This window comes from Erinaceus europaeus, chromosome 3 (genome assembly GCF_950295315.1).
Source record: "Erinaceus europaeus chromosome 3, mEriEur2.1, whole genome shotgun sequence".
NCBI classification, from domain to species: Eukaryota; Metazoa; Chordata; class Mammalia; order Eulipotyphla; family Erinaceidae; genus Erinaceus; species Erinaceus europaeus.
Window position 1 is genome coordinate 15,709,411 of NC_080164.1, and position 13,577 is coordinate 15,722,987.

General features: G+C 50.8%; 1 protein-coding gene across 8 annotated transcripts in view; it reads right to left on the reverse strand.

Annotated features, from left to right (window-relative positions):
* Window positions 1-13,577, reverse strand: part of DTNB (dystrobrevin beta) — a 281,464-nt gene that overhangs the window by 14,763 nt on the left and 253,124 nt on the right. The gene's annotated exons all lie outside the window — the stretch shown is intronic.

Consider the following 13,577-nt stretch of genomic DNA (forward strand, 5'->3'; position numbering starts at 1 on the left):
CACTGCACGGTCTGAAAGGAAGCAGCAGGCTGCCACAGGGCTGTTGAGAGGATGGGCAGGTGGGGGTTGGGGTGAGGGGCACACAGTAAGGAGCAATGGGGGTTCACAGGCCTTTCTCAGGCTGGACTAGCAGGGCCTAAGCAGGCTGGGGGCCATGCGGCTGGCGGCTAACACACAAACCTGTCACTCCTGTTTGCAAACACGCTTACGTGCACTATCTCCTGGGCTCCTCATGACTTGTCAGTGGGGGAGAGGTATTTTGGTGTGCTGCAGAAAGCACCAAGCCAGAGAGACAGCTGTGGGTAAGAGGGTGGGAGGTGCTGGGTTGCACACCAGGGCTGCAGGGGGCCGCACAGAAAGCCCAGATGTGGGGAGTCGGGCTGTAGCGCAGCGGGTTAAACGCAGGTGGCGCAAAGCACAAGGACCGGCATAAGGATCCCGGTTCGAACCCCGGCTCCCCACCTGCAGGGGAGTCCCTTCACAGGCGGTGAAGCAGGTCTGCAGGTGTCTATCTTTCTCTCCTCCTCTCTGTCTTCCCCTCCTCTCTCCATTTCTCTCTGTCCTATCCAACAACTACAACAACAATAATAACTACAACAATAAAACAAGGGCAACAAAAGGGAATAAATAAATAAATAAATAAAATAAATTAAAAAAAAAAAAAAGAAAGCCCAGATGTGGGCTGTGGCCCCAGAGCAGGTGGTCTGGCAGGTGACTCTGTAATTCATACACAGAAGGTCTTCCCGGGACACCCCCTGGGACAAGGGGAGAATGGACACACGGAGAGTGGAGACAGACACCCTGTTAAGTGCTCTGGTAGTGAGCGGAGAGAGCTGAGCACCACGGGGTAATGCCTGAAGTCTTGGTCAACACCTGGAGATTCAGGCCAGGGGCAGACATACACTTGGTTTCCGTGCATATGCTAACAGAATCTGTCGCCAACAGGCTGTGTGGGCAGTCTCACCTCAATGACCAGCCTGGTGCGGGTGCTGGACTAGACAGAAATGACTTGCATGCCATGGCTCTCTGAACGCCACACATATTTTAATTTAGAAATTAAAACGTACAGAAGGCTCCAAGTATAACCCAGGAAATAATAATCTCATATAGATAACTACTAGTGTTGTTCAAATGTGTTTTCACCTAAATTCCTTAAGGTAAAACTATCAGCTCTCTCTATCTCTGTTTTTTAAAAATATTTATTTATTTACTTTCCCTTTTGTTGGCCTTTTTATTGTTGTTGTCGTTTTTATTGATGTCGTCGTCATTGGATAGGACGGAGAGAAATGGAAAGAGGAGGGGAAGACAGAGAGGGGGAGAGAAAGACAGACACCTGCAGACCTGCTTCACTGCCTGTGATCACTGCCTGTGAAGCGACTCCCCTGCAGGTGGGGAGCCGGGGGCTCGAACCGGGATCCTTATGCTAGTCCTTGTGCTTTGCGCCATGTGTGCTTAACCCGTTGCACTACTGCCCGACTCCCTCTATCTCTTTGTTTTAAAGAATTTATGTATTTATTCATGAAAAAGATAGGAGGTCAGAGAGAAATAACCAGACCTCACTCTGGTGCATGTGCTGCCGGGGATTGAACTCAGGACCTCATGCTTGAGAGCCCAGTGATTTATCCACTGCGTCACCTCCCAGACCACAAACCATCAGTTTACTCCAGTCTCTCCTGTCCGTCTTTTCAGAGGCAAGTGTCACCACAGACTGTGGTGCAGAGCCTTTTACCCACAATTGTGCGTGCAGTGCCGAGCGGGAGGTGCTGTCAGACACCACACGAACAGCATCATGCTGGATGTCACTCTGCAGTCTGCAGTTACCACTGAGCACGCCTTTTCTGAGTGTCTCACTACACAAATCATTATGAACTTACCTCTCACTGTATATAAAAAACTAGATCACACTGAATGTTAGCACTGAAACTATAAAACTCTTAGAAGAAAACATGGGAGGAAAATTTCTGAGCCCATACTAGGTGGTTATTTTTCCAGGAGAAGACAAAGAACTATGAAAGAAAATAGGTAAGTTGGACTTCATCACAATTAAAAAATCTTTCCCAAGAATACATTTAAGAAGATGGAAAGACAACTCACAGAATGGAAGAAAACGTTTGCAAATCATCCATCTTACAAGGGACTCTCACACAGGACATAGAATCTGATTTTAAAAAGGGCAAAGGGGTCAGGAAATAGCTCACGCAGTGGAGCCCGTGTATTGTAGGCCATGAGGCCCTGGCCTTGAGCCCAGCCACAAGGGTGTACCAGGGCCGTCTCTTTCTATTTTTAAAAATACATTTAAAAAAAATTTTTATTATCTTTATTTATTGGATAGAGATAGCAAGAAATTGAGAGAGAAGGGGGAGATAGGGAGGGAGAGAGACAGAGTGACACTTGCAGCCTCGCTTCACTACTCACAAAGCTTTCCCCTTAAAGGTGGGGACACGGGCTCTAACTTGGGTCCTTGAGCACTGTAACATGTGCACTTAACCTGGTGCACCACCACCCAGCCCCTTTTCTATCTCCTTCTTTCTCAAAAAATAAAGACCAGAAGACCTGGCCATGGAGGCTATCTGGTAGCATCATGCATGATAAAGCCCTGGGCTCATTCCTAGTGCAGGGAGCAAAAAATAAAAGGGATCTGAATCAACACCTTCCCCCAAAAGATTGACACATGCCCAATAAGCACACGGAAAGCTCCTGCTCAATATTATCATCCATTATAGAAATGTCAAAACCAGAAGGAGATCCCACTTGCTCCACTAGGTCTAGAGTGGTGGCCGCCAGTTAGGTATATAGACACTGCAGTAAGCTCTGACATGAATATGGCCGGGGGTGGGTGGGTCAGGGGGTAGAGTGCAGGACTTCCATGTTCAGAGAAGTGCTCTGGGGTCTTGCTTCCTGCTCTTTCATGTAGTAAATACATCTTTAAAAAGAGAGTATGGAGATGGAGCCTCAGAAGCTGCTGGTGGGGTTGTACAATGTGGAGCTGCTTGAGAACAGCGTCTGGCAGCTCCTCAAAAGCTCAGACTGTCCCACACGACCCTGGAATGCCACTCCAACATGGACTCCCAGGAGAAATGATACCATTCATCCGCACAAAAACCTGCACACATGTGTAAAAGCAACATGCTTAACAGCCAAAGAGAAACCAGCCAAATGCCTGTCAACTGATGGGTGTGGTGTAGTCCCAGAATGGAATATAAGGCGGCAACTGAAAATGAATGGATTGACAAGCGCTACCCCACCACCAGTGAACCCTGAAATATGCCAGATGAAAAAAGCCAGTTACAAAGACCGCACGCTGTTGGACCCCTCTCTTGTGAAAGGTCCAGAACAGGCAAGTTCATGGAAGAGGGAAGCAGATGAGTGGTTCTTGGGGGCGGGGGCCCAGGGGCTAGAGAAAGGAGTGAGGGTCCACGGACATGGGGTGCCTCTGGCAGGTGACTGAATGCTGTGAAAGTGGCCGTGTTGGTCACCGTGGGCATATGTGAAACCACTGTACCATACACTTGAAGAGGGTTCACTGAACAGTATGTGAATTGTATCTCCACAAGACATTGTTTACTTGTTCCAGCTACATAGCTTTCCTTTCCAGCTAGTTTAGAAACACCAAGAACCCCACTTCGGCCAGTAACATCATCACATATTAAGAACTGTACTACGGCTTACTAAAGGGAAAATCCCCTGGATCTTCTACTCTGTAGTTATCGCCACCACCACCACCACCACCCCCAAACACCGCCGGCACTTAAGGGAGAGGAGATGGATTATAAAGCACAGAAAGTCAGTCTAGTTTGGAAAACAGGACCAGCCAGCCTGGTAGGGTCAGCTCTCCTCTGAGCCAGTGGAGGTGGCCCAGGAGAGGTGACAAATCTGCAGAGAAGTTGGGGAGGTCTGACGGTGGGGGTGGTCTGGCAGAAATCCTAGGAACCAGTATTGGCTGCTCGACAAGCGGCCAGAGAAGCGGTGGATTCCGGCACAGCTCCGGGGCAAGCAGAGTAAAGGGAGTGAGGATCCTCAGTCAGTCTCCAGCCACAGAGCAGGGACACAGGCTCGTGAGGCAGTGCTCAGAGTCCACATGGTCAGCCCTGGAGTGGGGGAACTGCCTGTGGGACTCAGCCGGCTCCCAGCCAACGAGAGGTCGGCACAGGTCAGCGAGGTGCTGTGCCCACCCTCTACTACTGTCCTAGCACTGGGCACCTGCCCCATGCCAGGGAGGGAGAAAGGCTCTGAAGAGCTGGCCTCAGAATGGACACAGTGGACACTTGGAGGGAGAGTTCAACCCTCTGGAAAACGTTCTGGGCCTTCATGTGTGGCCTGTGAAAATCAGGCTCACTGAGCTGTGTGACAGGTACCTGCCACCCCCAGGGTGTGTGGTGAGCTGTCCCCCGGCCAGGCAGGCAGGCAGGCAGGCAGCTGATGGCAGAGCTGCAGGGCCCCAGGTGGACAATCAAGCTGCTTTTGAAGTACATGAATCTGAGCATTTGCAGATGTTTTAATAAGGAAATGAGGGGGGTGAGGCAAGAGGGAGGGCAGGGGCTGGGGGGCCAGGCACAACTACAATTTGAGAATCAGGAAGTGAACCCTACCGCCCACCCTCAGCTTGAGGACCATCAGGCCCTTCCAGGGGCCACCGCCCAGCATAGGCCTTCTCAGGATGGCAAGAGTCATGCTCCAGGAGTTTCTGCTCAGCACGGGAGGTGGAGGAAGGCTGAGGCCACTCGTTGAAACGCCAGGCCTGTATGTGGGGACTATATTGGATCAAAATATCGCGAGGACACATCTGCCAGGGGCTAAGTGAATTCTCCTTCCAGCAGAGTAGGCAGCAGCTGGTATCCTGGCAGGTGGGTAAAGCCCTGGTGTCCTGGGAGAGTTCTGCAGAGGGGCCGAGGGTGAATGAAAGTGGCATGTGAGGGATGGCCGACGGCCAGGTCAGGGTGGCTTAGATAGGCCAAAACAAGGAGGTGCGGCCCTTTCTCCTGGCTGAGGGGCTGTGCCTTCTCCTACTTCCAGACCCCTACCTGCTGTCCTCTCCATGCTGTCTGGCCAGCTCTTCCAGCCCATGTGACATTATCTGTCCCACATCACCTCCTCTAGGCTCTGAGCAGGCCTTCCTGAGGTGCTCCACGGAACCCTGACTGCTGTGCACGGCATCTGGCTCACCTCCCAGAAGATCTTGCTCACCACTGTGCATACAGTATGTAGCGACGGGGCTAGGGGTGGTGGTGGCTCTGAGCCTCCCTCCTGGGACAGGCAGTGGGGAGGAGGCAGGGGCACGAACAGTGTCAGGATCCCAAGCCTACTGAGTCACTGAGATGTGAAGCACTGTAGCCAGAGGGCTAAGTGAGAGGCAGATATCAGGGGTGGCGTCAGTGACCCTACGCTGCCTCCACCTCTTGGGCCAAGGACAATAATGCTTCTTGCGAGTCAGTGGGTGGGCTGCCACTTTGGAGACTAGGTCGGAACGGCTGTGGCTTCTGCCTTGCCCACACTCTCTCCCCACGTGCTGGCTCTGCTGACATCTTAAGTCATCCTGTGGACAGGCCACATGACAAGGCAGCTCTGGCCGCAGCCGATGCTGAACATGGGTCTTCGGCCCATGACCCTCGGGGAAGCCTGCGGGCAGCAGAGAGAGTGGCTGGGCCTGTTGAGATTCCTGGCCCCCGGCTGTGGGAGTCCCCACTAGGCAGACCTAGGCTCCTGGCCACAGAGGCTGCAAGGCAATTCTTAGTCTCCAAATCACCAGGTCTCAAGTTGTCAGGCAGGAGTCGGCAATGCATACGATAAGGTGGATTCTGTTCTACCTTACTAGGTCAGCCCCATCTGAGTGAAAGACTCCTGAATGGGAAGAGGAAAGGGGAACGTGGGGATAAAAAGACAAGGTCCACGAGAGGCCGCAGACAACAGGAGCAAGGACTGTGGACGAAAAGAGAGGCAGCGTGTGCAGTACAGCACGACACCTGGCATGGGGAAGATCGTGTTGGGACAGGTAAGAGCCCAAGTCAGACAGCACATGAAGAACGCCGCGGAGCTCTGCACTGCACCAGCACACATGGTCTGAAGAGCACAGGCGGCTCTGCTCAGAGACAGAGGTGGACCCCTTCCTGGTGCAGACTGCCACGCGCCTTACACAGTGCCAACCCCTCTGGACTCAGCAGCATGGCAGGAGCTGGGCAACCCGTGGCTAGAAGCCTGAGATGACAGAGGAAGAATCACACAGGAATCGGTGGGGTGGAGGATCTAGCCCGGTGGACCCAGAGGTGGGGTGGGACCAGCGTCCTGCAAGGACAGGGGATCTTGCTGAGCCTCTGGGGAGGCGGGGGGGACAGGCAGCCTGGGAAGCTACGGGCTGCTCTGCAAGGGCTTGGACACAGCAATTTTAGGCGACACCACGTATGACAGCTCATTTTGTCCAGTGTTAGCTGAGACTCTGCCCCATCACTATTATAACCAAACTCTGAGGGAGATGACCTGCGTCTAGAGCCTGTTGCACCTGGGGTTTCAGGGTTTCCTGATATGGGGACAGTGGACCTTGTGACACGACCCGTGACACAGGCTGAACACACTGCACGGCAGCTGGGTGCCCACCCAGTCACTAACCACAGCAGACACCCTGGCTCAGGCTCTCTGCACTGGGCTACGATCCTGCTGGAAACAGTGCCGAAGGAAGGGCACTTCACGTTCGCATCAGCAAACACAGAGAGGCTGAGAAAACTCTGCATCATGTTCTGAGGAAAGAACTCAGAACTACGCGGACAGCTTCACAGGCTTCACAAGCCCAGGAAAAGTGCCTCTTTCCCATCTCCATATTCATTCACAGTTGAGGAAACCGAGGCTTAAAGAAGCTGGGAGTAAGTTAACAGGAAGGCTAAGGAGTCTTCTGTTTACTGATGTGGTGCCCTGGACTGAACCTGGGGCCTCACACACTGAGCGACAGCCCTGCTCCCTGGGTCTTCTCACTGCTCACCCTGCCAGGAGACCCCAGAGCATGCTGGTATCATGGCACAGTGTCTTTGTTTCCTAACCAAGGCACCACTCAGCTCTGCCTCCTGGTGCCAGGGGTTGAACCTGGAGCCTCCCTGTGTGCTGTACCATCTCCCTGGCCCCTGACAACATCTTTGAGGCCAGAGGAATAGGGCCCAGTCAGGACCTCTCACTATTGCTGCTAGCCATGATTTTCCACAGGAGAGTCTGTTACTAAGAGGGAGAAATGTGAGAAAGGAGGACAGAGTGATTAGGGATCAGTCTCCTGTCTAGAGCACAAACCTAATGCTGGAGCCAAGGCAGACACAGAGGCTGCCAGGGAAGGTGACCTGAGGACACAGGGCTCCTTCCCTCCGCTGACAGCTGAGCAGAGACAGGCTCGCATGCTGCGCACCAGAGTGGGCCACCCAGGGAGGCTCCTTGCACATGCGCAGCACAGAGCAGGAACACAAAGTCGGCGTGCACAGACTGGGCTGTGTGGAGGCCTCCCCACATGTGCTTGGCACACAGGAATATGCCATAAACATGCCTCATTTGCCTTTGTTTACCCCATAGAGCGGGCAAGAATGTTCTTCATCTCTCTCGTACACACGCTGGGTCTGTTTTGGGGAGCTGACACCCTCTGTGGAGCCCTAGCTGCAGCCCCCCCCCCCCCCACACACACACCCAGCTAGAACTCTGAGCGACACTGGCACTGTGGTAACGAGCTACTTTAGCCTCCATTTCTCTCTCTGACTCATGGACACCTGCCAGGTAGCAGATGGCCTGTGCGGACAATTACCGTCATTTTGCTGCAGTGTGTTTAAACCAAGCAAACAGGCCTCTTTGCTGCTGATTTCCACAGACCCTCTCAACAAAAAACAATACTGGGAGAGAGGAGCTGAGAGCCTGAGACTCTTGCAAGGCATCCATGAATAGAGATGGAGCCAGGGTGGATCAAGAGCAGATTCTGGACTTTTTTTTTCTTTCAAGACAATGTTAAAGAACAGAACCTACATACTGCTTTGGGCTTGTGCTGCAGTAGCTGTGCTTGAAAAACACAGTTCTCATCATCGTGAAAGCAGGAGACAGGGAGGAGTATCTGATGCTGTGCTGTCTGCCCTGCTGTAAGATGTGAGGATAGCTGCCTGACAGACAAGCGAGAAACTGCTGGGAGCTGGGGGAGGGCATCTGGTGGGGCTGGGGGACGAGGGAGAGGCAGCCGCAGCAGTGGGTACAGGTGGCTTAGACACGCTGAGGCACACCTGAAACTCACAGGCTAGGAAGTGTTGATATAAGGGGCCAGGCGTGGCACACCTAGTTGAATTCACATGTTACAAAGCGCAAGGACCTAGGTTCAAGCCCCTGGTCCCCACCTACAGGGGTAAAACTTCCTGAGTGGTGAAGTAGTGCTGTGGGTGTCTCTCTCTCTTCCTGTCTCCCCCTTCCCTCTTTATTTCTCTCTGTCTCTATTTAATAAATAAATGTTTACTTAAAAAGATGCAAATATTTCAATTAAAATATGAAAGGAAGGGGGCTGAGTGGTGGCACGCCTGGCTGAGCACACATGTTATAATGAGCAAGGACCCCAGTTCAAGCCCCCAGTCCCCATCTGCAGGGGAAAAGCTCTGCGAGTGGTGGAGCAGTGTTGCAGATGTCTCTCTGCCTCTTTCTTTTTATCACCCCTCCCCTCTCGATTGCTGGCTGTCTCTATCCAATAAATAAACAAATAAATAAACAAATAATCTTTTTAATGAAGGGAAGTAGTCCAGGAGGTGGCACAGTAGATGAGGTGCTGGACTCTAAAGAGTTAGGTCCTGAGTTCAGTTCCCAGCACGGTGTGTACCAGAATGATGCTCTGATTCCTTCTTTCTCTCTCTCTTTCTCTCCTCCTCGCTTTCTCATTAACAAATCAATCTTTAAAACAGAAATAGGTATGAACCAAACAAAAATATCCAAAAAGATTTGTGCATACCTATGTTCATAGCAGCACAATTTGTAATAGCCAAAACTTGGAAGCAACTCAGGTGTCCAACAACAGATAAGTGGCTGAGAAATTTGTGGTACATAGATACAATGGAATACTACGCAGCTATTTTTTATTGTACCAAAGTAAAAGACTCTGGGGTGGCTGGGTGGGGAGAATACAGATCCAAGAAGGATGACAGAGGACCTAGGGGGGGTTGTATTGTTATATGGGAAACTGGGGAATGTTATGCATGTACAAACTATTGTATTTACTGTTGAATGTAAAACATTAATTCCCCAATTAAAAAAAATGGTGAATTCACCTTCTTCACCTCATCTTAGAGCTTAAAAGTATGATCTCACTCATAGAAGTTGAAAAACAAGATCAGAAGGGAAAACACTAAGCAGAACTTGGACTGGAGGTATTGTATTGCACCAAAGTAAAAGAAAAAAGTTAAAAAAGTGGGGTTAGGGGGAGGGTTCAGGTCTTAGAACATGATGGCAGGAGAGGACCTAGTGGGGGGTTGAACTGTTATGTGGAGAACTGGGAAATGTTATGCATGTACAAACTACTGTATTTTACTGTTGACTGTAAACCACTAATCCCCCAATAAAGAAATTTTTAAAAAAATAGACAGGAAAACACAAAGCAGAACTTGGACTGGAGTTGGTATATTACATCAAAATAAAAAACTCTGGGGTGGGGTTCAGGTCCTGGAACATGATGGTAGAGGGAGACCTAGTGGGGGTTGAACTGTTATGTGGAAAACTGAGAAATATTACACATGTACAAACTATTGCATTTTACTGTTGAGTGTAAACCATTAATCCACTAATAATAAATAAATAAATAAAAAGAAATAGGTAGAGAGCACACCCAGACACTTCTCTAGCTCAGCAAAGGTGCCTACCTGCAGGCTGTAGAGCCATGAGGCTTTTAAAGATAAACTGGGGGGAGGCAGCGGATAGCTCAGCGGGTAGGGGCTGCCTTACTGCGCACCCCATGGGACACCACGGAAGGCAGCGAAGGGGAGGCCATGGGTAGTGGAGCAGTGTCTGGTGTCTCTCCTGCTCTTTCTCTCTCCCCCTCCCCAGCCCTCCCTCTTAAGGCACCTGGGAGACTACTCAGCAGTATGGAGCACGAGCGAAGCCCTTGAATCATTCCCTAGCACTGCAAGAAACAACAGCAGAGACAAACTTGGCTTTAAACACTACCAAGCAAGGCTGGAGAGCTATCTGCTGCCTGTCTTCTATTGCCACGACTCACACACATTTGCCTCTCCTGTCTGTTGGGAGGATGGGGCCACCTGCAGCATCCCATGGGGTCCCCCCTCTGCTCACTGTGGAGGCTCGAGGGGTAAGCTGCTCCAGACAGGAAGTAGCTGCTGGAGGAGGGGGGGTGCTTTGTGAGCAGAGTGGTGGCAACAGACAGAAGGTGAAGGCTCTCAGTGTTCACGATTCTGCCCCCATTCAAATCCAGATAAATCATATAGCAGACACACACACAAAAATTTTATAGCAGACAAAGCTTATCCCAAGGCTTAGGGGGTGGGCGTGGGGTTAGAGTCTAGTTATTTTTCTTAGTGGAAGAAAAAATGAGTATTAAGTTCCTGAGACAAGGAACAGCCTATTAAAACTCACTATAAACCTAAAGATCAAAAGAAAGTTGAAATTTAAACTTTTAGATAGGGAAGCCCATAAATTCCAAGATTAGAATTAACCACTTTGTTTGTTTCTGAGTCTGCCCAGCTCTGTTTGAGAATGGCAGCCCATTAGTTCTCATTTCAGGATTTCAAAGCTGTTCTCAACATAATGATTAGGAAACTCTTGGGGGGGGGGGCTCTATAAATTGAACACCAAACACTCAGACTGCATACTGAAAACCAAAAGAGGATGGGCTCCCAGGAGAGCATTCCTTATTCACATGACTCAATCAATGACCAGGAAGGCAGCTAGAGCCTATCAGTGACATTTGCAAATTCAAATGAGTTCATTTAAATGCTACACCAAACTTGTGAGGCATGAACACCACCGCTCTGTGTCCTTACAACAGATAACATGTGGGTAAGAGTTCAGGCTCGGGGGTAGCGCAGCGGTGTAAGTGCACGTGGCACAAAGTGCAAGGACCAGCGTAAGGATCCCGGTTTGAGCCCCAGGCTCCCTACTTGCAGGGGGGTGCTTCACAATTGGTGAAGCAGGTTTGCAGGTGTCTTTCTCTCCTCCTCTCTGTCTTCCCCTCCTCTCTCAATTTCTCTCTGTCCTATCCAACAACAACGACAACAATAACAACGATAAACAACAAGAGCAACAAAAAGGGAAAAAACAGCTTCTAGGAGCAGTGGATTCATAGTGCAGGCACTGCGTCCCAGCAATAACCCTGGAGGCAAACAAAAGAGTTCAGGCTCTGCAGTCAGCTGGGCTGAGTGTGGACTCCGGCTCTGCCATTAAGTAGCTGTGTGATCTCTGGCACCTCAACACTGCTTGGCAACTCAGCTTGTTTGTTCATCTCTGGCTACAGCACTGCTCGGCTCTATGTCTGGTGCTGGGGATTGAACCTGGGACCTCTTGCATGTAAGCCCTGTCCACTACCACTACATTATTTCCCAGTCCTGATTCTTATCAAAAATGTTTTTTGGCTCCAAGGAATGAACTGAAGGTCACTTGTATGGAAAATACCACTGCTAACCAGCCTCCTTGGATCAATTTTTTTACTTTTTGAAAGAGAAAGGGAGGGGAGGCTCTGTAACAATGCCACCCCTCCCTCCCAAATCCATGGACCTCCCCTGCTACTATTCCTGGCACTTCCTTATGGTGTTGGGCTCAAACCCAGGGCCTGGTGTGTGATGAGGAATACGTTCTCCTGGCTCACCACCTCCCAGTCCATACATCTCACAGGCCAGCAAGGGAGGACACAGAGGCTCACACATGGGCTTTCTAGAATAAACCTGCCACGCTGGGAGCTCTGAAGGGGCACTGCGCCCCCCTCAACAGGCTCCCCACCTCCAGAGGCAAGCAGGCAGGCAGGCAGGTCACTGAAGCATGTGGCAGAGACTAGGTGGGCTCCATTCCTCAGTGATGGCAGGAAGAAAAGCTGCCTGGAAGTGAGAGGGTTGAGGTTTCCCAAGTGAGGAGAGTGAGGGGTATCATTTCAACCAACAGGAAAGGCTGGGGAAGGGCAATTCAGGTGAGGAAAAGACAACAACAGTCTGAGGGGGGAGGAGTGTGGAGGCCGATGCGGAGGGGGTGCACAGGTAGGGGAGAGACGCTTGGGGCTACGTCATCCAGCACCACACGTACATAGTCAAGTTCACTTACTGGGCTGCTGATGGGCCTGCAGCTTGGGGTCAAAGTCAGTTCGCCACCTGTTTGTTTTTTTTTGTTTTTTTACTTCTGTTTTAACTTTTTTTACAGTCCATGAACAAAGAATGAATTTTACTTTTTAAAATGGTTATACTTTAACTGGTGAGTGCCTACATTCTATCTCTGACTTGGCTCAGGAAGCCCTGAATATTAAGTATTCGAGGCTTCAGGAAGAAGCTCGCTGGCCCCTGTACTGTACCGGCAGTGCCAGAGGGCTTGTCACGCTCGGGTCATGGTGATCTGTGCCAAGGCCCTGCTCTGGGGTGACATGAAGGGGGGGTGAGAAGCGAGAGGCAGGAGACATGGAGACCTAGCAGGAGACATTTTAAGCACACCAGGTGACAAAGTTGGAGCTGAATGAGGAATGGTGACAAGGACTGAGAGGAGGAGAGAGGCAGCAAGCTTTCCGGGGAGAGACTTGATCAGACTCTGGAAACCGAGTGGGAAGAGCAGGAGCTGGAGAGCACACAGGTAGAGTGCTGGCCATGACGATCATGGAAGCAGGACATATGGACAGAGACGTGAGCCTACGTATCTATCTCAGTTTTTAAACTATATATACAAACATATATACATATACATATACATATATATATTTGCCTCCAGGGTTATTGCTGGGGCTCAGTGCCTACACCATGAATCCACTGCTCCTGGAGGCCATTTTTCCCTCTTTTTGATGCCCTTGCTATTGTAGCCTTGTTGTGGCTATTATTATTGTTGTTGATGTCATTCGTTGTTGGATAGGACAGAGAGAAATGGAGAGAGGAGGGGAAGACAGAGAGGGGAGAGAAAGAGAGACACCTGCAGACCTGCTTCACCGCCTGTGAAGTGACTCCCCTGCAGGTGGGGAGCCGGGGGCTCGAACGGGGATCCTTACGCCAGTCCTTGCGCTTTGCGCCACGTGCACTTAACCTGCTGTGCTACCGCCAGACCCCCCTAAACAATATATTTTTAAAAGAATTTACTTATCATGAGAGAGATAAGAGAAAAAGAACCAGACATCACTCTGGTACAAGTCCTGCCAGGGACCGAACTCAGGACCTCATGGTTAAGAATCCAATGCTTTGGGGGTCGGGCGGTGGCGCAGTGGGTTAAGCGCACGTGGCGCAAAGCGCAGGGACCAGCGTAAGGATCCCGGTTCAAGCCCCCGGCTCCCCACCTGCAGGGGAGTCGCTTCACGGGCGGTGAAGCAGGTCTGCAGGTGTCTATCTTTCTCTCCCCTCTCTCTCTGTCTTCCCCTCCTCTCTCCATTTCTCTCTGTCCTATCCAACAACAAAGCAACGTCA